This window comes from Rattus norvegicus, chromosome 11 (assembly GCF_021556685.1).
Source record: "Rattus norvegicus strain SHRSP/BbbUtx chromosome 11, alternate assembly SHRSP_T2T, whole genome shotgun sequence".
Lineage (NCBI taxonomy): Eukaryota > Metazoa > Chordata > Mammalia > Rodentia > Muridae > Rattus > Rattus norvegicus.
The window spans coordinates 32477042-32501005 of NC_141544.1; the positions used below are offsets into that span (position 1 = coordinate 32477042).

The 23964-nt window shown below is 35.5% G+C and overlaps 1 pseudogene; it reads left to right on the forward strand.

Moving 5' to 3' along the window:
* The first annotated feature begins 23603 nt into the window (after positions 1-23603).
* LOC120095753 (small nucleolar RNA SNORA17) lies at positions 23604-23728 on the forward strand (annotated as a pseudogene).
* The last annotated feature ends 236 nt before the right edge of the window (positions 23729-23964 follow it).

Below are 23964 nucleotides of genomic sequence, written 5' to 3' on the forward strand. Positions count from 1 at the left end.
GGACAGTTCACTTGAGTGTTGAGTACTCAAGTGGGTTTTACCACCTAGTGTTCAAAATGCTTCAATTATCTCAATCCCCACACCCAAGAATACTACCAGCTTCATCACAACAATATACAACTCCTGGTAATAATTTTCTGTCCTAATTGGCTCTCTGTTGCTGTGGTAGGATATTTGGAATAAAAGCAACTTGGAAGGAAGGGGCTGATTTATCTTACAGATTTTAACCATGAGCTGAAGTAAGTCAGGACAAAAGCCTCAGAGGGGGAAATATATATATATATATATATATGCTATTTTAAAAGAATAAAATAAAAAAGAATAGTTATTAATTGTGGGGTTTAGATAAAATTAGGAAAGCTGGACCTACATTTCATTTAGGCATGCTATGTTTCCCAACTGTTATTTTGTTTATTCGTTTTTGTTTTTGTTATTGTTGGTTTGTCTGTTTCATTTTTTCTTTTGTTTTGTTTTATTTGTTTGTTTTGTTCAGGAAAAGGCAACAAATTTACTGATGATATAGAACTAGATTCTTCATTATTGCCCTGATAAAACGAGAGGTCTTAAATTTTAGTTATATACCAATATTTAAAAGTGACAGATGAAGTATGAGGTGTTATACTTAAATCAATCACACATGCTATAATAGATTCACCCCCAGGATTCCTGATTTCCTAACACAATTTTCCTTTTATTGGTAAGATTTTCTACCTTGTTTGTAAATAGCTAGAAGTCATAATGTTGAAGATTTCAATTTTAATTTTATTATCAAATTATACTTATATTTCTTGTTTCATGTTTCCTTCTTGTTTTTTGACCTGCAATTTAAAAAATATTCATACAATCAAAAGCAAAATTATTTCACTTTGACTTTTTCTGAGCTAAAGATATCTGTTCTACTTCAATATACAATGTAAGGTTGAGCTGGATTTCAGAAGCCTATGTTGGGTGGTGAAAAACACAAATTATTGATTATAGGTTAGTCAAGCAAGACTACAATTTTTATGTATTACTAAAAGTAGAAACTTTAACCAAGTAAGTTTTTTTTTGGTTTGGTTGGGTTTTTTGTTTGATTTTGGCTGACTTTCAACTTCAAATATATTATATTATATCAAATCGGAAGTTATAAAAGCTTAATTTCCACAGAAATGTTTATTGTGAAAATGTACTTTTTTTCTGTGTTAAAAAGAACATAATGTTTTTTTTTTACTTTTTATTTTATTTGTTCTGATAGAGGAGTAAAACTTTTTCCGTTAATTTAATGTCTTTTCAACAGTGCTTTGAGATTCTTGGAAAGGAATCAAACAATTACCTGTGTCTCTATGAATAATTCCCAAGGCTTTTCTTTTATCAATATGACAGCCTTAAATCCACTAATAATTTTGCTTTAAATCACCAAATATTTTCCCTAAGGATACCTTTTATCTTATCTTCTCTTATATATGAAAAAAAACTATCTAGGTTATGTACCTAATTTCTTTTAGTATAGACAAAAACCATAAAAATTATATTGAACAATGGTAAAGTGCTATGAATCATTTTCATAGATTTTCTTGAGATAATTTGTATCAATTATTCTGTCTTTCTTATCTTCTTCAATTTTTTCTTTATTTTCCTTTATTTTTAGTCCTCTTAATTAAAACCTTCTGATAAATACTAGCACGATGGCTCAGCCTATAAAATCTTGCTCTGAAAACCTGATTACCTAAGTTACCTCCTCATAATCTACGTAAGATTGGAAGGATAAACTGACTTCACAGAGTTTCTCTAACTCTCCATACCTACGCCTTGGCATGCCCCACCTCAACACACATGGACGCATGCCCATACTCCCCCAACCCCAACTCACACATACATAAAAATTAAACAAAGTTTTAAAGAAGAGCAATTAGGGACTAGAGTAAGGACTGACTGGTTAAGAGCTATTGTAGTTCTTTCAGAGTTCCTGTATGTGGGTTGCTTTCCATCATCCATTGGAATTGGGCTCATGACTGTCTGTAATTCTATTTTCAGGGAATCTAATACCCTTATTTTGGACCCTAAGAGCAACACACATATATCTGAGACATTTATGTAAATGCAAGCAAAGTATGTGTATGGAAAAAATAGAATTTAATCTTTTCAGTGTATTTTATTCATAATTTACTGACTATTTGGGAATTTTACATCATGAACCTCAACCACACTCATTTCTTAGTTTTTTCACATCTGACCTGACTTGTCTGACAGCTCTCATCCTCCCAAAAAGGAAAAAAAGGGGAAAAAGAGCTAAATTATTGTTACTCATACATTCACAGTAGACAGTCAAACTCCTGGTGGCGAGCCAATTAAAGAAAACTTAATCCTTACCCACTTGCACACCTCTCAGAATCCATTAGTTGAAAAGAGCAGCACTAGAGAAACTGTAAGACAATTTAGATGAGATTTCTTAACCATTTCTTTTGCAGGGTAGGGGTGGAAGTAGGTTGGGATAGGGGTAATCACTGGACGCTTGTATATATCCCTCATTCTCAGTTGTGAGTCTGTCTGTTTTTATCAATACCATGGAAAAGTAATTTCTTCCACTTTACAGTGAAACAGAAAACAAATCATGGACATATGGTTTTTGGTGATTTCACAGACCATGAACTTTAACATGAAAGAAGGGTCTATAATAAAAGCCATTTATGTCACTTTACCTTATAATTATAATTACTTTATAATTAGATTGCAAAATTGACTTTTCTTCTTCATCTTTCATAAAGTACCTCTGGCTGGCTGGGTCAACTCAGCTATTATGGCTCAAACTCCTCTCCAAGCTGACTGATTCAATGTGGCTTCTCTCAACTTCTCCCTGAATTGTTCTGCTTAGCTTCAATCTATTTCTGACTATTTATTCTTCTGGTTTCTTCTTATTCTGAGGCTTCGACTGCCTTTGCTGACCTGGATTGAACTGCATGAACTCACAAATGAACTCAAAACTCCACTATATTGCCCTGACCTCAACTCAACTCAACTCAACTCAACTCAACTCAACTCAACTCAACTCCCTCAATTGACTGAACTGACTGATTGTCTCTCCCTGTGTCACTGTTAAGTAGCCTTCCTTTCCTATCTGTTCTCCTGAGTGTTGGGAGTATCTTATCTATGATTCATTCTGTCAAATCTTTCTCTGACTCATCACTTTGTCTGTCCCTTAATTAGATGTCACATTCAAACTTGGCTGCTTCCTTCTACAAACTAAAATTACCTACATTGTTTGGGATTAAAGTTGTGTACTGAAAGTGTGTCTGAATTCTATCCAGACCAGCCATGTTGCTGGATTAAAATCCCTCTACATTATTTCTTTCACCCACCTGTTCCATGATGATTATGTGAAATCATCATAGATGGTGTGAAAGTTCTTTGTACAGCTAGTGTCCAGATGAAATGTATAATTCACCTCTAACTTTTGTTATTATACTAATTTACATTAGTGGCACAATCAGTATTAATATTAAATTTGAAGTTATGAAGAGTTCTACCAATAGTTACATAAATGTAAAATTGGCAAAAATAACCCAGTATGGTTTGCATCAATCTTCTACTTTTCAGTATCTCTTCATATGTTAACTAGTAGCCAAATACTATTTTATTACTTCTTAAAATGCCAAAATTAAATGTGAATGAGATATATATTTTTAAGTATTCACAAATAAGACAATGTTGCTCAAAATGATACATTTTATGTACTTTCTTTTGTAGACTGATTTCTCACATGTCCTCACTAACATTTGTTACTACTTTCTTGACAATAGTTGTTTTGAAATGGATGTGATGGTAATTAAAGTGTCTTGATTTGCATTTCCCTGATGGTTAAGAGAGCTGAATGTTTTTCGGAATTACTTATTTGTGTTTCTTTTTTTGAAAATTAGATCTTCATTAACAAATATGAGTGGAATATTTCTCTGAGTGCTTAAATTTTGTAGTTCTATATATATTCCATAGATGTGTCTTTAAATGATAAATATGTAATCTTGTCCTCATATATGTAAGCTATGTAAGCATATTAGTTGATCTCACTCATTATCACCACCAAATATTCCTGAGTTTTAAGAGTCCTTCTTTACCAGGATAATATACCTCATGGTCATTGTGTGAGAGTGTAACAGAAATGCAGTACCATAACTGTGATCAGAATGTGGATGACTGTGAGATCCTTCTGTGGAATATATTGTAGGACTCCATAAAATCCAAGTCAAAGATTTCTTCTTTTACTTTTCAGATCACAATATAATTATGTCAACTTCTTTTCTCTGTCTACATAGTCAACCTGTGTGTATGCTTTGAACGAAAGAACATGAGTTCTTGACAATACAAAGATAAGTACAGACAACTAAAACGAAGAACACATAAATTAGTTATCTAATATCAGGTTGTCAGAGATGAATCTATAAATACAAGAGACAATAAAATATCAAAGATTATTGTTGAACCATTCATGCCAGAATAAAACATGTGCATAAGCCACTGTTGGGCTTCTCTTTCCTTTCATTTTTTTAAAAAGGCCTATTTTTTTAAAAAGTTGACATTCAATAGAAAATTCAGATTTGGAAATTACTTATATTTTCTTCTCCTATCTATCTATCTATCTATCTATCTATCTATCTATCTATCTATCTATCATCTATCTATCTATCTATCTATCTATCTATCTATCTATCTATCTATCTATTTGTGTGTGTGTGTGTGTGTGTGTGTGTGTGTGTGTCTGAGGCCTTTCCTATTGGCAATATATCTCAAAATTTGGAATTTGATCACTTTGATACAACTTTAAAACATAAGCTGGCACATCATTCAAATCTACAGCTTGCACTAGATTTACTCTTCAGTCCTGTAGATGTGAGCCTAATGAATACGGAAAACACTAGCCATTACACTGTCACAGAGACTCTGTTGCAGGGAAGATTGAATAACTCAACTTATTCTTTCAACAGCCTCCATTTTGCTGATAACCATTATACTTTTACCATCTTGATAGCTTTTATATTTTTAGAGAAAGTAATCCAGTCAGAATCACAGAATATGCAGGCTTTCATTTTACCTTTGTGTAGGAAGATACATTTAAGTCCCGTCTTTCTCTTTTTATAACCAAGTAGCTTATTTATTATTACTGTATTTACCTATGCTATTCATCTCAACCCTCTCAAGGACATGTCAGCCTTTTTCATGATCTTGCCATTATGAATGAATCCTCCATAAACATCTATAAAGAAATTGTGTATGTGCTTGGCATCTCTGTTTAATTAGGCAAATACCAAAGCATGTTATTTCAGTGTTTTATGATAAGTATTCATTAAGGTTTCTTTAAAAAAAACTCTTGCATATTTCAAAACAGACTTTCTATAATATCTTTGCAGCAAGTAAGAAAGAATTATCAAGGTTCCACACTATGTCAGCATTTGATGATATCACTAGATGTTAGTCCTGTTAAAAATCTCTGTAATAGTGGTATCTCATTTACATTTTAATTAATACGTCTCACTTGACATATTCTGGGAACTTCTTCTTATATTATCTCCATTTTAGATTTTGTTTTACCATATATTTGGGATATTTGTGTTTCCATTTTACACTTTGAAATTCTGTTTGTTTTTGTTCTTTGAGGTTTTTTTGGTTTGGTTTTTTTTTTTTTTTGAAAGTCCTGTAAAAATGGCATGTATTCCCCTAATGTAATTGTCACTTCAGATTACTGCTGAATAATCACACCCTATTTAGTTCCTTCTTAACTCTGACTTCTGACTGGCTGGCCCAATTTGGCTGTTCTAAGAGAAACTCCTCTCAGAACTGACTGATTCAATCTGACTTCTCTCATCTTCTGACTGAATTATTGTTTGGCTTCATACGAACCTGGCAATATGTTCTACTTTTCTGGTTCCTTATGCTCTGATTTTAGCTATGTCTTTTGATCACTGCACAACCTTGATAGAATTGACAAAGGAACTCAACTGCACTGTACAAACTTCAATGATTCAACTGCATTCAATTCTCCCTCTTAAATGGCTTCTTTTGCCTGTGTTCTTCTGTAAAGCCTAGCTTAACATTTCAAATCTCATCTTGATTTCACACTCTATTTTATGTTTATCTTACCCTTAGAATGAACACAGCTACTGGAAAAACCCCAACTTGTTCCAGGGACCATGTCACCCTGGCAAAAACCACAATTCCCCTAAATAAATAACAGCTCCATCCCTAGCAACAACCAAATAATTCTTAAGAGGAAAGTACCTAATGTCTCAAAGTAGATTGATTAAACTAGCAACCATTGTTCATACAAAGCTGAAATCATTCCTAGCCAAGAGAAGTGTACCAAACAAATGTCAAGAAGTCATGTAGCTGCCAAGTTACAAATTCTATTACTCTGCTACAACCTTGATAAAAAGGCAAAGCTTGTACCAGCTCAGTATTTCCATACCATCCACTGTGTTATGGAGGTTGGAGGGTCTGAGCTTGAACTTGAATAAAGACTTTTTGCTTTTGCATACAAGTTAGGTTTCTGATGTCCTCTGGTTATCTGTGAGGAACCTGTGATCTGGGCATACAATTCTTATGAGAGTTTGGCATATCCTACCATTTCAAATCTTTCTCTGATTTGTCACTTTGACTGTTCCTCAATTGGGCAATGCTACAAACATGGCTACTTACTTTCTTCTACAAAATAATTTATCTTACAGATGTGTTCTCGGGGCATTTGTGCATTCCAGACAAGGAAATTAAAGATGTGTAGCAGGTCCACATTCCAGATGAACCACACAGACCTAGGTATTTGGGGGTGATCCCTTGCCAGAGAAGCCATGTTGCTTGATGAAAATTCCTCTACAATTCTCTGTCAAAATGATTTTTTTAAACTTCCTGTAGCTTTCTTTTTAATTTTCTTTATACTGACCTTTTAAGAACATGAAATTTAATTCCAGATAAACCCTGCTTCTTAGTGTTTTTCTCATCAGTCTTGCCTTTGATCCAGTATCTCCTCTTTTTATCCCAAGGCCACTTAGAATTTATCCTTCTAAGAATTTTATATCTTTTAAAATTGCATTTCTATCATAGATATCAAGTCAAACTTGTGAGTGAAAATTGTATTACCTATCAAGCCATCTCATCCACTGCTAAATCATCTTAAGTTTGCTTTGTATTGAAATTAAACCTTAGAAGGAAAGCAAAATTATATATCAGTCATGGTGATGGTCTGAATAAGAAATGTTTCCTCATTGTCTCAGGTATTTGAGTGATGTTCCTCAGTGGATGACACTATTTGGGGAGGGTTAAGAGAAGTATAGTCTTGCTGCAGGATTCTGCTTTCTGTTGATAGTTCATAGATGTGCCTTCAGCTTTCTGTTCTTGCTGCAATGCCTGCTGCCTTCAGTCATGTCTGCCTGCCACGATGTCCTGTTACTGAGTTATTGCACGAATCAATTGCCTTGGTCATTCTGTGTCTTCACATCAATAGAAATGACTAATTTGATTACATAGCATATTGGAGCACTTTTTAATGGGTACTCTCTTTTATTTTCTGGTTCTCAATGACCTTCCTTTTTCCTTTTTGATTAGCTTTTTAAAAATTTTTAAAGCAACTTTAAACCCAGTAGTTTAGAAGTCATTCTCATCACTTTATAAATATGATTTTATTTTACCAGTGATGGTCCATGTAGCTTCAAGATATATTTCAAGGAAAATACAAAAGTTTCTGTGTACATCAGCTGAAGACTTTATTTTTCTTTTTTCAAATGAACTTTTCTGAGATTAAAACATACTAATTTTAAATGTATTGCCTCACTGAAATTTCCAAGGCCCTTGCTTTATTAACTTTTGTCTTAACACAGAAAGCAAGGGTATTCACACCATTTGGCACTGTCTTTTAATTCACCTCTTCCTTCTTCATTGGTCTCTTCAAGAAGATTCCCTGTGGTTATACAGAAAATCTGAACATTGCTTTTTAATAGTGCCGTTGACATTATTTTCTTCAGGATTCAGTTCTCTGCCATGAATTCATTACCTCTTGGCTATTTGTAGTGACTTACATTTAGATACAGATTCAGAAACATTTCCTTCCATACTTTGTCCATGCTAGAAGTATATTTAAATATATCACATGTCATATTACCAAACCGAATTAAATTGAATTCGTATATCACCTTATGTGGCAAGAATAAAAAGGTTGTTTTTGTTGTTGTTGTTGTTTGTTTGCTTGCTTTTCTAACAAAAGATGCTTATTATTTTGTTATAACATTGCAGCAGTTTGATACTATGGATATAAATTATTATGACTGTGTTAACTAAACATGAAGTAAGTTGGGACTTAGTATGTGGCAGAAATCAAGAAGATAGGAATTCCAGTACCCTAAATTGTAGCTGAGTCCAATTATCTTTCTTGCCTAAATGAAAGTTTCACTATAGTTAAGTGTATTGTTATCATTGTACTATGTTTTACTGTAATAATACAAATGGCTTAAAAATACAGGCTTAAGTTTTCTTCTCTGTAATGTAGCCTGTTATACTTGTCATTGTGTCTCATTTAGTGTGACCAAATATGATCCTCGTGTGCACTGGGTGTATTCATGTAATATTTACTACAACACGCATAATATAAGTATATTATAAGAAGTCTTAGTTTGTTGGTTTTTTTTTTTAACATTTTAAGAGTCAGGTTTTTGCCCAAAATCTTACTTTTTCAATTTTTTGTTGGATATTTTCTTTATCTACATTTAAAATATTATCTCCCTTCCTGGTTTCCCCTCTGAAACCACATTATGCTATCCCCCCACCCCTGCCTCCATGAGGGTCCTCCCCCACCCACTTCCTCACACCTCCCCGCCCTGGCATGCCTCTACACTGGAACATAAAAATCTTAACCTTACTGCATCAAATTAACTAATGAATCAAGGCTGACAAATTCGAATCCAAACTAACTTTGAGATAAAGCAAGAAAAATAAGGGTTGCATTTATATATCAAACTCAGAGGAATATATCAATCGTACAAGCATATTAAAGTTTACTAGTAATATGTTATTAATTTATAAGTAGTAGTCTCCAGATGAAGATTATTAAGTAGTGTTATATTTTTTCCATTTTTTATTTTACATAAACTAGTATAACATTAAGTAGTCCTTCTATGGATTTACAGCTCATTTGTAATTTTGTCCCTTGTGAATAAAAATTAAAGGGAAGAGGTTGAATATAATTATGCTTAATTAATTGTTTGTTAAAATGTTAAGAAATTTTTAACTAGCACAGTTAGTAGAGATAGGAAATACGTGAAATCTTAGTCAGATCTATGGCATCAAATGCTAAATGAACAGAGACTTTTAAAGTTATAAAATTATGCAAAAATTTATAAGAAAAAATAGGACAGGTAGACAGTTGTCTAGTAAAAATAAACATGTAAATGTCTAAAATTACTCATTTTTAAAACCATAGTGTAGAACCATAAACCAAACAAAACAGAAAACAAAAGCAAACAGAGAGACAAAACAAACAAACTAAAAAACAGAACAGGAGTAGTCAGGAGTCTATTTTCTTTTAAAACACATCTTGCATTAGATGGGGAGATAATCCAGAAGGTTTATGCAGACAACTCTAGCTGAGACTCCTATCAGAGGGGGATATGGATACTGAAGTGTCCACTTCCTGTATCCAGGCAGGATTCCCAGGGAAGGGAAAAGGACAGCAACCCAGTCACAAAACCTTTAACTCAAAAAGTGTCCTGCTTACAAGATGTGCAAGGACAATAACAGAGCAGAGACTAAGGGAATAGCAAGCCAATGGCTGCCCAAATTGAAACCTATACCATGGGTAAGAACCAATCCCTGACACAATGAATGATATTCTGTTATGGTTGTAGGCAGGAGCCTAGAAAAATTGTTCTCTGAGAGGCTCCAACCCTCATCCAATGCAGACATCTGCAGAGACCCAAACATTAGATGGAGCTGGAGGTATCTTAAGGAAGTATTGGGTGAAGGATTGAGGGACCAATCCTGTGGGACAAGGACTCCACAGGAAGAACAAGAGAGTCAAAGAAGAAGGACTGATTTACCAACCAGAGTGAGCGTGCACTGGACTTAGGACCCTGCACATGTGTAGTAGATGAGCAGCTTGATCTTCTTGTGGGTCTCCCAACAACTGGAGCAGGGGCTGTTCTTGAGCCTGTTGCCTCTCTGCCTGTGGATCCTGTGCCCCTAAATAGACTGTCTAGTGTCAAAGCGATTTGAAGTGAGGGTGGTGGTGGTGGTGGTGGTAGTGGTGGTGGTGGTGGTGGTAGTGCATGGGTGTGACACCCAGAGGGGCTTCCCATTCTTAAAACATGATGGGTTACTGAGAGGAGAGGAAGGGCTGACATTGGGATGTAAACTGAATAAATAAATAAATAAATAAATAAATAAATAAATAAATAAATACAAAAATGAAGATGTAGTTGTTCCACATTTGTCTAGAATTTGTGAGGAAATAAAGATTGTATTAATTGCTTATTGCCTAGCTCTTCTATGTGAGGTAAATTCAACTTGTGAGAGTATTCATCACTCCAAGACTCTGTAACTCTTAGTGTTTGTATTTTGAAGCTGCAAGTATTAGAGAAAATGATTTTTAGTTAAACTGAATAAATGATATGTTGGTTGAGCAAATGTTATTTTGGTTGGATGTGAGAGAATACATTGACAAGTTTTAAACTATTTGAATATGGTCAATTTCGAACAACTGTCAACTTTAGGTTGTTGTAATATTGGAGTGCAGGAAGAACATGAGTAAAGCACATAAACGAAGGATAAAAAGTCTGTGACCTGATGGTGACAGTGAATTTGTCAATATGTTCCTTTGTGTATTTGTTTCAAAATGGAGAATACAGTGAGGAGAACTAGTTGTCAGTTAAACTCTGAAACTTCTACATAAACTTGTAACTCTAATGAAAACCTAATAACATTTACAGAAATTTTAACAAATAACAATTTCTTCTCTTTTAAGATTCAACAATATGTGTTATTGTCTCTCATAAGAAAAATAGACTACAGATTTTACTAAGAATTTCATAATTTCTTTGATCTTCTGAACTTTCTGTTTGAGAATTATCTGTGTCCTAGAATGCTACAGGATTATATGACATTCTTCTTGTTAAAATCATAACTTTTATTAAATTGAACAATTTCACATGCATGTTCTCTACTTCATTAATATATGATTTTTCCTCAAAAAAGAAATCCATGTTGTTTAGTGAAATTTGAATTTATTGGTTATATTATCTGAGGGATTCATACACAAGCACATCTTACCATTGCCATAGCAGATGGTATATTATATCTTTGGTTTTGTCAAAGTTGTAGGAAAACAATAGGGGTCATATAGTCATTTCATCCACAAATACTCATTCAAAATACATTTATAAACTTACGCAAACTCTGAACAGTTGATAATATGTCACTAAAGTTACTATGGTGAAAAGTTAAATATTCTGGAAATGAAATAATTAATGATGCTATTATTTCAACCCACAGTTGCTTTGTAATAGTATTTTATTGGAAACTCTGAGGGTCCCTTGTGTCACATCAAATTCAAGAATAGACAGAAATTTGCGTAAACTTTGAAAGCACATGATGAAATTACTTAAGCAAGGATTCGTCATTGACTTATGCTGAATTCATATTTTTAAGGTAAATATTTCAATGGAGTAGCCACAAATGAAAGCTTAAAATTATGTCTTAGGAACTCACTCTACTCACATAGCATATTCATTTGGGGATTCTTTGTAATGTCGTTCCAAATGATGCCCATAGGCTTAGAGAAAATAATGCTTAAATTAAACAAAAACACATTATTATTCTTAATCATTCCCCAAAGACTGAGAAATATAATGTTAAATGGATGTGGTCTCTATTTATAAAATAAAAATAAAGGAAAGGGAAAGGTTAGAAACCTGATTTAAATGAACAATTTTACCTAATAAGCACCATTATTAAAACAGTTGTAGTCTAATGTGATTAGCCTGTTCTTAATTCACTTAAATAAATTATGCTGTTTCATGTCTCAGTTAGAAGATTAATTTGTAGCTTCAATTTATTCAATCTCCTAGGCACTTCTCAGAGACTCTCCCTATATCCATATCTTCCATGATATTCTAAGATGTGAATATTTATCCTTCTCCCCAAATTTACATGTTGAATTCATCACATCAAAGTGATGTCACCGTGGACTTTGGAGGTAAAACTATCCTCACACTCATGTCTCTAACTAATGGACTGTTACTTCTAATTGGCTTTAGAATGATCTTTCTTGCAGATACCAGAATGTGGATTCACAGTGAGAACACGTTCTCTAAAACCAAAAAAGTGAGCAGTTCTCAGGAATTAAATCTGTAACTTGCCATAAACTTGGAATCTCAGACTGAAAAACTGTAAAAATGGATTTGTGTGTGTGTGTGTGTGTGTGTGTGTGTGTGTGTGTGTGTTTGTGTGTGAACAATTTTCCAATTTGAGATTTCTTGCTAAAATACAGCTGGCAAAAGTGAGTAACTAAACCAAGAATTGAGTTCTGAACCTCCTACTCATCTAGGGATTTGTTATGACAGAAGCCAATGTCTCTAAAAACCCCTTGTCTGAACATCCTCAATGCAGTCTTCCAGAATAATTCCATTGTCAAGGAGGCAGGCCACAAAGAGAACATATGACTTAAAGTAATTCTTGTTACTAAGAAGCTGACTTACAATTTCCATGGATGTGGAGAGACACCATGGTCATAACAATTCTTAGGAAGGAAATCATTTATTTGGGGCTAGTTTACAGTTTCATGGGTCCAGTATATTATCATCATATTGGGAACCATGGCAGAGTCCAGGCAGACATGGCACTGGAAGGGCTGAGAGCTCTACATTTAGATCCAAGAGAAGTCAAAAGGAGACTGTCCCTTCCACACTGGGTGGAGTTTGAGCATAGGATATCAAAGCCCACACCCACAGTGACACAGCTACTCCAACAGAGCCACACATTCTAATAGTGCCACTCCCTGGTCAAGCATATATAAACCACCACATATGGGCTTGAATTTAGGCCTCCATACTTGCTCAGAAGCACTCTCATCTGCTCTCTATATCCCAGCAAGTGTTACCATTTTAAATTCAAAAGATATCTTTTGAAGTTTTACTAGAATAGAGAGTTTTACCACAGTTTATAAAGCCCTTAATAGTCTGACTGCTGTCTATTGCTGCCTTTTGACACAGTATTTTTCTGTTCTCTGTACTTGGCATCAAGTCGGGCAGTCACAGCATTAAAGAAAGAAAAAGAAAAAGAAAAAAAAAACCTAAAGTGGGAAAGTTTGGTTTGTTGCAGAATGACTGTGCACTGAAATTTTCCTAATGGAAATGTTTTTTATAGGAATTACAAAATTAGGTGAGAATAGACTGGAACTCATAATGTAGCCACATATAAGCAGAGATTATGAGTTGAGTGTCATTAGAGATCTTGGGAAATTCTTAACATCAAGTTATGAGTAATTTCAATACAGATTAATGATTTATGTCTTTAAGTATAGGCAATGCTGATGAATTCTCTGTAAAAATAGTGTTTCGTTTTATTTTTGCTAAATCACTTTACTGAGAAAATATTTTAATACTTAGCTCACACTATATTCAAACTTGTAATTTGAAGTACAGACATAAGTTATTGTAATCACCCAAATAGGATGAGTTTTGGTGTGCTAAATTAATAAATCTAGGATATAAAAACGAATCAAACTTGAAAAGGAAAATAGTCTGTGGCAAACTGCCTAAGATTTCCACGTAAAATTCAGACATATTAGATAAGGCAGTGACAAGCATTTGTTAACGTTCTAAGAGCTTATTACAAACTATTTTCTGGAAAAATAATTCACTGAGATATAACATCAGGTCTCTTTTAGAAGTTATGCAAAGAGTCTAAGTAGTTCTGGAAAAAAGTATTCAAATCTCAGCTCCCTGAATCAATATATCTGGGTTCAGCTATATTTTGGAAAGGGGGATTGGTTAGGCGACCTACCATGGCCTCTGCGCTGTATAATTTTATGAGTTAGTTTCTCCATTCTTCAGTGAATTGAATCAATTTTAACTTTCCGTTCTAGTCACTGGAATAGGAAACACAACGTCTAGGGTCTTTGGAAAGGTCTAACCATTGAACAAATCCTTGACCCTTGGCAAATTGAGGACATCTCTTTTGCTGTTTTCTTTAAATGACACTTCTAAAAAGACCCTTTAGGGTCTTGTGAGTATTAATACTTTAAGTATTAAAATATAAGTGCTTCTTTCCATGAAATAGAGGAAGGTTCTTGTGCACCAGTATTTTTTTCTAAAGGATTTCTCTCCTTTTTCTTTATGTACTTGAACCTGAGAATAGATCTTTAAGTGAGGGGCCATTAACGTGGGAAAAATATCTCCTGTCAATATGTTCAAGCCCTGTGCAAGATCTGACGGATGTAGGGTAAATGATGAGGTGGGAGGTGATGGATGGGAGACCCGAGTCACTCCAAATGATAAGGTTTGTTATCTCTCCTGGCATTTTCTCTTTGGGAGAATAACTCATTTTAAGCATATCCTTTCTTTTCTAACTTTTGAAAACAATTAAAGTTAAGGATTAAGATGAAAGCACCTTCTGGTTTGCACTGGTCCCTGGCGTTGACCCTTGAACCCTCACACAAGCACCATATGTTTCGGAACGATGAATAATGAGATGATACTCATGATAGGCCGTGGATGAATGAGACTGCAAATAAATAGAATGGGAGCTTGGAGTGGAAAAGAACAACAGAGCAGGACCCAGAGGGAAAATATTTTTTTTCTACGAAGAAAATATGTAGCAGGCAACCTAACTTCAAGGCTGTTGAAAGAGAAATTGATTTTTAAAAGTGCAAAATCCTCACAGGAATGAGAAAAAGTTGTTAAATATCAATTTACATTAGATAAGAGTTTGGCAATAAACTCCAGAAAAGAATCTAAAGCTTCATTCTATTACTGTAGCGAGCTTACGCTTCAAAAGAAAGAAAAGAAATCAAACGTATTTATTTAATCCTTTTTGTCAGTAATACCCAGGGTGAAGAATTCATTTGTAGTCTTTTCATTGCTGTGGAGTCTTAGAACTTCACCTATATTAAAGTAAAATGCTCAACCTTTTGATCCTAAGACTTCAAGATATCGTCCATTTCCAGGTCTGAAAGAAAAGAGGACTTTACATAACCATACTGAAAGGAAAATTGCTGCACGTATGAATTGTTCAACACAAAGCCATTTTCTATTTGTATATTTAAGAAATAGCTATTTAAGTTCTTTTTAATTAAGCAATTCACTTTTTTTCACACTGAGTTACAAATGTTATCGTTACATCTCTACACAATTTTAGAAATACTTAGAATATTTTTCATACTAAAGAGAGCAAGTTTTACATTTTCCTAAATGTTATTTTCATGAAGGTAACAATTTTATTCAGATATATATGTATGCACCCATGCATATATGTATACAGCTTAAACTTACAAGGGTGACAAATAGTTTGCTTTACTTATGTTTAAGAAGAAGAATAGAATGCTGATCATTGATGGAAAGAAACAAGGCCATGCCTACCTAGTTGAAGAAGAAAGTGTAGTCCCTACGTCTGAGAGATTATTCAGTATATAAAGTATTCCTGCATGAGAGTGATAGCCAAATCCCATACTTAAGAAAGAGAAGTGAAGCTTGGAAACTGTCAACGTGTGCTGCTATAAGCCTGTACACACACACACACACACACACACACACACACTCGTATACACACCCACACCCCCTACACATACATGCATGGACACATATGTACATAGACACACACACACTCATGCATGGACACACACGTACATAGATATACACGCACACTCATGCATGGACACACATGTATATAGACACACACACACACACACACACACACACACATACACACACATACACAGATACCCACTCACATAACATAATAATCTGGGGGAGAATAATACAGTTTCTTGTATTTTCAGTAAACCCTGAACGAGGTACCTTGACAAATGGTGTTAGCTTCTGAAACAACTGTTTGATTTTTATATTTTAATAAGTTAGGACATGCTACATAGTAAAATTTTAGTAGATTGAAAGATATAGCTCTATCAGGTAAGAAAATAATAAACACGCAATTACTGTAAAGAACAGTTTATGAAATATTCTACTTAAGGATGTGAGCAATTTTATTTAATTTCTGTCAACCTACCTCTTTATGACTAGCACACACTTAAATGCTGAAATGTAGAGGTTAATGGCTCAACATTCTGGTCAGAGAATCCCTGTAGGAAGTTAAGTATCCTGCAACAGCCTGTAATTCACTCACGTTCCAGGGTCTAACAACCTATTTTGGTTCTGCATAGGTATGCACATCTGTGGAAGCACATATTCACAAAGACACACAAGAACAATAAAATTTATGACAAGGGAAAATATCACCAAGTTATTAAAATCTAAATATTTCTTATTTTATTCATATGTCATTATAACTTTTTTCATATATTAAAAATAATTTATATGTTATTCATTTATTTGTGTGTGCATTCTGGGCTGAGCATATGGGTATGTGTATGCTAGTGGAAAGTGAGTCTGTGGGGTTCAGAAAACCACAAGACATATTGGCCTCAGCTCATGCAGACTGGTAGGAAGTATTTTTACCTGCTGGGGCATTTCTCTTGCCCTCCCATACATTATTTAATATTTATATTTATAATAAGCCATGGCAGTGCAAATAATGTGACTACTGCTTTGGAGTAGAAATTTCATTATTACATTAGTATTTCGATGCCATTATACCATTCTGTAATGTACGATAATCCCTTGATAAAATACAGAAGCATTGTAGACTTCATCCCAAAAATCTACAAAACATTATAAAACCAAAAATCCAAGACTCAATCTTGCGTTCAGAGAGTTTAATTTTTAAATCGTGATAGATAATTTTTACAGTGACATTAGACATTTTGTCGTTTTTTATTGCATTTTTGTTTTGTTCTGTTTAAGACAGAATTCACTAGGAATAGAACATTGAAAGGGTTGAGAAACAGATGGAGGAATTATTTTACATCTGCCTTTAAGGATGTTTGGAAGAACCTTAAGTGTAACCAGGATAAGGCAGTGCTGTAATAGACGTTAACTTGGGAGAAGCAGTGATGATCAGTACAGGATGCACGGGGCTGTTGATGGATTGAATTGTAGAATTGTGTTGTTGTTGTTGTTGTTGTTGTTGTTGTTTGTTTGTTTGTTTGTTAGTTTGTTTGGAATATTTTGTTTTGTTTGTTGTTGTTTCTGATTTTTTTTGGTAATTTTAAAATCTCTATTTAAACAACACTGCAATGATTTTTTTTTTTTTGCTGATACCAAGCTAAGCATTTATTTTATTTTATTTTCTTATTAACTAGAGTATTTCTTATTTACATTTCGAGTGTTATTCACTTTCCCAGTTTCCGGGCAAACATCCCCCTAATCCCTCCCCCTCCCCTTCTCTATGGGTGTTCCCCTCCCCATCCTCCCCCCATTGCCGCCCTCCCCCCAACAATCACGTTCACTGGGGGTTCAGTCTTAGCAGGAGCAAGGGCTTCCCCTTCCACTGGTGATCTTACTAGGATATTCATTGCTACCTATGAGGTCAGAGTCCAGGGTCAGTCCATGAATAGTCTTTAGGTAGTGACTTAGTCCCTGGAAGCTCTGGTTGCTTGGCACTGTTGTTCATAAGGGGTCTCGAGCCCCTTCGAGCTCTTCCAGTTCTTTCTCTGATTCCTTCAATGGGGTCCTATTCTCAGTTCAGTGGTTTGCTGCTGGCATTCGCCTATGTATTTGCTGTATTCTGGCTGTGTCTCTCAGGAGAGATCTACATCCGGTTCCTGTCAGCCTGCCCTTCTTTGCTTCATCCATCTTGTCTAATTGGATGGTTGTATATGTATGGGCCATATGTGGGGCAGGCTCTGAATGGGTGTTCCTTCTCTGTCTGTTTTAATCTTTGCCTCTCTATTCCCTGCCAAGGGTATTTTTGTTCCCCTTTTAAAGAAGGAGTGAAGCAGTCACATTTTGATCATCCGTCTTGAGTTTCATTTGTTCTAGGCGTCTAGGGTAATTCAAGCATTTGGGCTAATAGCCACTTATCAATGAGTGCATACCATGTGTGTTTTTCTGTGATTGGGTTACCTCACTCAGGATGATATTTTCCAGTTCCAACCATTTGCCTACGAATTTCAGAAAGTCATTTTTTTGATAGCAGAGTAACATTCCATTGTGTAGATTTACCACATTTTCTGTACCCATTCCTCTGTTGAAGGGCATCTGGGTTCTTTCCAGCTTCTGGCTATTATAAATAAGGCTGCTATGAACATAGTGGAGCATGTGGCTTTTTTATATGTTGGGGCATCTTTTGGGTATATGCCCAAGAGAGGTATAGCTGGATCCTCAGGCAGTTCAATGTCCAATTTTCTGAGGAACCTCCAGACTGATTTCCAGAATGGTTGTACCAGTCTGCAATCCCACCAACAATGGAGGAGTGTTCCTCCACCTCAGCATCCTTGCTAGCGTTTGCTGTCACCTGAGTTTTTGATCTTAACCATTCTCACTGGTGTGAGGTGAAATCTCAGGGTTGTTTTGATTTGCATTTCCCTTATGACTAAAGATGTTGAACATTTCTTTAGGTGTTTCTCAGCCATTCGGCATTCCTCAGCTGTAAATTTTTTGTTTAGCTCTGAACCCCGTTTTTAATAGGGTTATTTGTCTCCCTGCGGTCTAACTTCTTGAGATCTTTGTATATTTTGGATATAAGGCCTCTATCTGTTGTAGGATTGGTGAAGATCTTTTCCCAATCTCTTGGTTGCCATTTTGTCCTAACCACAGTGTCCTTTGCCTTACAGAAGCTTTGCAGTTTTATGAGATCCCATTTGTTGATTCTTGATCTTAGAGCATAAGCCATTGGTGTTTTGTTCAGGAAATTTTTTCAAGTGCCCATGTGTTCCAGATGCTTCCCTAGTTTTCTTCTATTAGTTTGAGTGTATCTGGTTTGATGTGGAGGTCCTTGATCCACTTGGACTTAAGCTTTGTACAGGGTGATAAGCATGGATCGATCTGCATTCTTCTACATGTTGACCTCCAGTTGAACCAGCACCATTTGCTGAAAATGCTATCTTTTTTCCATTGGATGGTTTTGGCTCCTTTGTCAAAAATCAAGTGCCCATAGGTGTGTGGGTTCATTTCTGGGTCTTCAATTCTGTTCCACTTGTCTATCTGTCTGTCTGTGTACCAATACAATGCAGTTTTTATCACTATTGCTCTGTAATACTGCTTGAGTTCAGGGATAGTGATTCCCCCTGAAGTCCTTTTATTTTTGAGGATAGTTTTAGCTATCCTGCGTTTTTCTTATTCCAGATGAATTTGCAAATTGTTCTGTCTAGCTCTTTGAAGAATTGGATTGGTATTTTGATGGGGATTGCATTGAATCCGTAGATCGCTTTTGGTAAAATGGTGATATTAATCCTGCCAATCCATGAGCATGGGAGATCTTTCCATCTTCTGAGGTCTTCTTCAATTTCTTTCTTCAGAGTCTTGAAGTTCTTATTGTACAGATCTTTTACTTGCTTGGTTAAAATCACACTGAGGTACTTTATATTATTTGGGTCTATTATGAAGGGTGTCATTTCCCTAATTTCTTTCTCAGCTTGCTTCTCTTTTGTGTAGAGGAAGGCTACTGATTTATTTGAGTTAATTTTATACCCAGCCACTTTGCTGAAGTTGTTTATCAGCTTTTGTAGTTCTCTGGTGGAACTTTTGGGGTCACTTAAATATACTATCATATCATCTGCAAATAGTGATATTTTTACTTCTTCTTTTCTGATCTGTATCCCCTTGACCTCCTTTTGTTGTCTGATTGCTCTAGCTAGAACTTCAAGAACTATATTGAATAAGTAGGGAGAGAGTGGGCAGCCTTGTCTAGTCCCTGATTTTAGTGGGATTGCTTCAAGTTTCTCTCCATTTAGTTTAATGTTAGCAACTGGTTTGCTGTATATGGCATATCATAAATATCAGGTAACATTTATGTGGTGAGGGAAGGAAGAGGGCCAGGCTCATATGTAGTAGGTTTCTGAAAACACAATGTCAGCAAAGTATACCTTTTAAGTGGAAAGGCTTATTTCTGTTTTTATTTTTTTATTGAACATACAGCACATCTCATTTCCAGTCTCCCTTCTCGCCACTCCTCTCAGCTTCCCCTTACCTCCCTCTCTGCTCAAATCATTCCCACTCTGTTCCCTCTGAGAAAAAGAGCAGGCCTGTAAGAGACAGCCAGACAGGACACAAAAATCCTACAATAAGGATTGTTATTTTTTTTAAATGTATGTTTTGAAAGCAACAATCAGAAAAACAAATAGGTTATAGTGAAAATGTGTATGTGAGATATAGAAAGTTACTGTGGTGAAAATTAACTGAGAACGAATACAATATAAACATGATTAGATTCATCATATCAAACATATATTTATGAAGTAGCTATACAACTTTAATCTCTCAAAGGAAGCTCAGAAAATAGGAAAATAAATATAAAATTGGCACACCATAGGAGAGTGAGATAAATGAGTGAGAGAGACAGATCATCCTTTTTCTCTGAAAAATCACAGGCGATTAAAACTTTTAGAGACAACCTCCTTGTACGTTGAAGCTGTACAAAATTTATTTTGTGCCATTAAATAAATAGGCACACTTTAAGGGATGACTTTAGAGAGGAGCAGATGAGAAGGCATAGATTAAGCAACGTTTAGAGAGTCTAAATGGGGAGGCAGTGCACTTACTTTGTATGGAGACCGTAATTTGCCTCATTGAATGCATTAATTGTGGCAAAGAATGCTGGCTAAACTCCTCAGATTTATTCTCCCTTTCTGCTTTGCAGAGTTGTTCTTAGAATGGCCCACCTGCCAGACACCACACCTCCCTGCCTCCAGTAAAACCCTGACAGCATGACACATGGGAGCAGGTGGTAGGGCATTGCTTGCCACTAAACTGTAAAGGCCCAATCAATGATTTTTCCAGTGGATATTTTTATTGGTGGACCAGCTGCTAGATGTGTGCTATCTATAAAGTGCTCTGTGGATATGAGCTGTGATCTAACTACTGGAGTGTCGTGTCTCAGACTAAGTAGCAGAATGATACACAGGACGGCCACCAGATTATATTATAATAAATATTAACATCTACTCAGAATAAAACCAAACAAGATCAGTGCAAGGAGATGGAGTGGAGGGGACTGATTGCTGTAGTAACAAATGCCAATTCTTCCGGTCTTACAGGAATTGGCTTTCATCAAAAGAAGAGAATCGTAAAGGATAATGAAAAGATGTCAAAAACAACGATGCATAGGAACTGTTAGTATTGACGTATACCAAATATATATGCATACATTATAAAATTATAATGTGCACAGAAGTGTTCAGGAACTTTTGTTGATTATTTTTATTTAATAAGTTTCTTTCCTGTGAGTGTGTTAACATGTATGTGGGTGTACATAAGAGTATGCATGATATGACCCACATGTGGAGGTAAGAGAATAACAAGTGGTAGCTGGTGCTTTTCTACCATGTGGGCTCTTGGGATGGAATCCTGGCAGTCAAATTTGCTGAATCATCTCAGCAGCTACCCATTCATTAAAAGTTCGTCCCAAGAATGCAGTAATTCACCTGTCTTCAAACTACATCTACTCCTAATCATTTTATATTGCTAAGGTATCTACAATTATTTTTCAAATTTTTGACCTGTTTAAAGTCTTCAAAAAGTTGGGATTCACTGGGGGAGATCAGAATATCAACTTTATCAGGACATAGGGACTCGGTTAATTTTTACATATATAAAAACCATATGAATTGTGCAGAGTCTGTTGTTACAGTCCCCCATAAGCTTTCTTCTTTCAAAAATTGTATATTTTAGTTATAGAGGTATAGGTCTCTTTTAATTAAAAAATTTCTATTGAATTAAATAATCTTTTTTACTATTAATAAATGTATTTTAAATGATGAATAGTAAATTATTACTTGTGTCTTCTCTGCTTTGTGTATGTGTGTGGTGTGTGGTGTGTGTATGTGTGTGTGTGTGTGTGTGTGTGTGTGTGTGTGTGTGTCATTTTGCATGTTTCTCTGCATGTAGGAGACAGAAGTCAATGTTGACCGTGTTCTTCACTCACATCATATTATTTCTTTGAGATAAAGTCTCTCACTGAACCTAGAGGCCACTTGCCTAGCTTGATTGGCTGTCAGTGAACTGCAAGGATTAGCCTGTGTCTCCATACCAACTCCTGACTTATTGCACAGTGGTAAGCCTGCCCCAAGAAAGTTCTTTCCATGGTGCTTTTTCCTCCATTTTACTTATAAATTTATTCTTATTTAATAATGTCTGGTTTTTATTTACTCTTTCAACTTCTAGATTTTCCTTAAAAGATCATGGTTTCCAGTAAGTTGTTTTTTTGTCAAAAATATTCCCTATGTATGGAGAAAAGTTGAACAGCTAAGTTAGAGGAAGACAAGGGTACAAGTGACCTTCACTAAGCTGTAATTTTCTCAAGATCCATGGCTGAAGATGGTTCTTGGGATTTCTTAATCTTGAGAGCCTCTGGGATTCCAGTTTTCTCAGCTTTGAAGGTTGAAATACTTTCCTTTAAAATGAAGAAGAAGAAAAGGAGAAGGAGAAGGAGAAGAAGGAGGAGGAGAAGAAGAAGAAGAAGAAGAAGAAGAAGAAGAAGAAGAAGAAGAAGAAGAAGAAGAAGAAGAAGAAGAAGAAGAAGAAGAAGTAGAAGAAGAAGAAGAAGAAGAAGAAGTAGAAGAAGAAGAAGAAGAAGAAGAAGAAGAAGAAGAAGAAGAAGAAGAAGAAGAAGAAGAAGAAGAAGAAGAAGAAGAAGAAGAAGAGGAAGAAGAAGAAGAAGAAGAAGAAGTCAGTTTTCTTCTGTCTCCTAGCAGCCTCCCCAATTACGTTAAAATCTTGTGGGGAAAAACTGTCTCTTTGATTCAGAGTACATTTCTGTAGTGGGTTTTTGCCTATGTACTAAAAGATGATAGGGTTTTAACATGACTTGTAAGTTCCTCAGTCACATGAAGGAAGAAGGGTTCAGAAGAGGCCTTGCAGTATGACCCAGTTAAGTTTGAGTATTCTCAAGCTTCTTCCTCCCTCCATTAGCCTAGTGGCAGTTCACATAATTTATAGATGCTGTTATTTTTCTTCTGCTTCTCATCTTCAAAGAAATTCTTTCAGGGGCTAGTCTCAACATATAGTTTAGTTCCAACTTAATTCCAGAACATTCTATCCTTTCATCTAAAAAATATTAGTTGTGAGAGATAGGAGAGTAAGCCTAAAAGTATCCATCAAGGCTGGAGAGATGACTCAGTGGTTAAGAGTATTAGTTGTTCTTCCATATGATCTGGGTCCATTCCCAACATACAAATGATGATTCATAATTGTCTGTAACTCCATTCCATGGACTCAAACACCCTTCTTGGGCCTTTGCTGGAACCAGCCATCCATATGGGTGCAGGAAAAAACATATAAGTAAAACATCCATACCAACAGTAGCATTTAAAAAAAATTCAAATGTCTGCCCCCTAGAGGCATTGCAGATATGGCTGCTATGTCATATGTGCATCAGTAGGTGGCAGAGAGGAGAGGCTATGACTGCTCAGTCTGACTTGTGAACATCTGAATGATTGGCAGCCTACTTTCCTAAAAAAATAAGATAAAAGAGAGAGGAGGAGACACACACACACACACACACACACACACACACACACACACACAGAGACAGAGAGAGAGGGGGGAGGGGGAGTAAGAGGGAGAGGAAGGAGAGAGAACAAGAGGAAGGAGAGGGAGAAAGAGCCCTAAATGACCGCCATTCTGGCACCAGGAAGTTTAGACAGAGATAGCTTACTAGACATCTCACTAGACATCACCGGCTCAC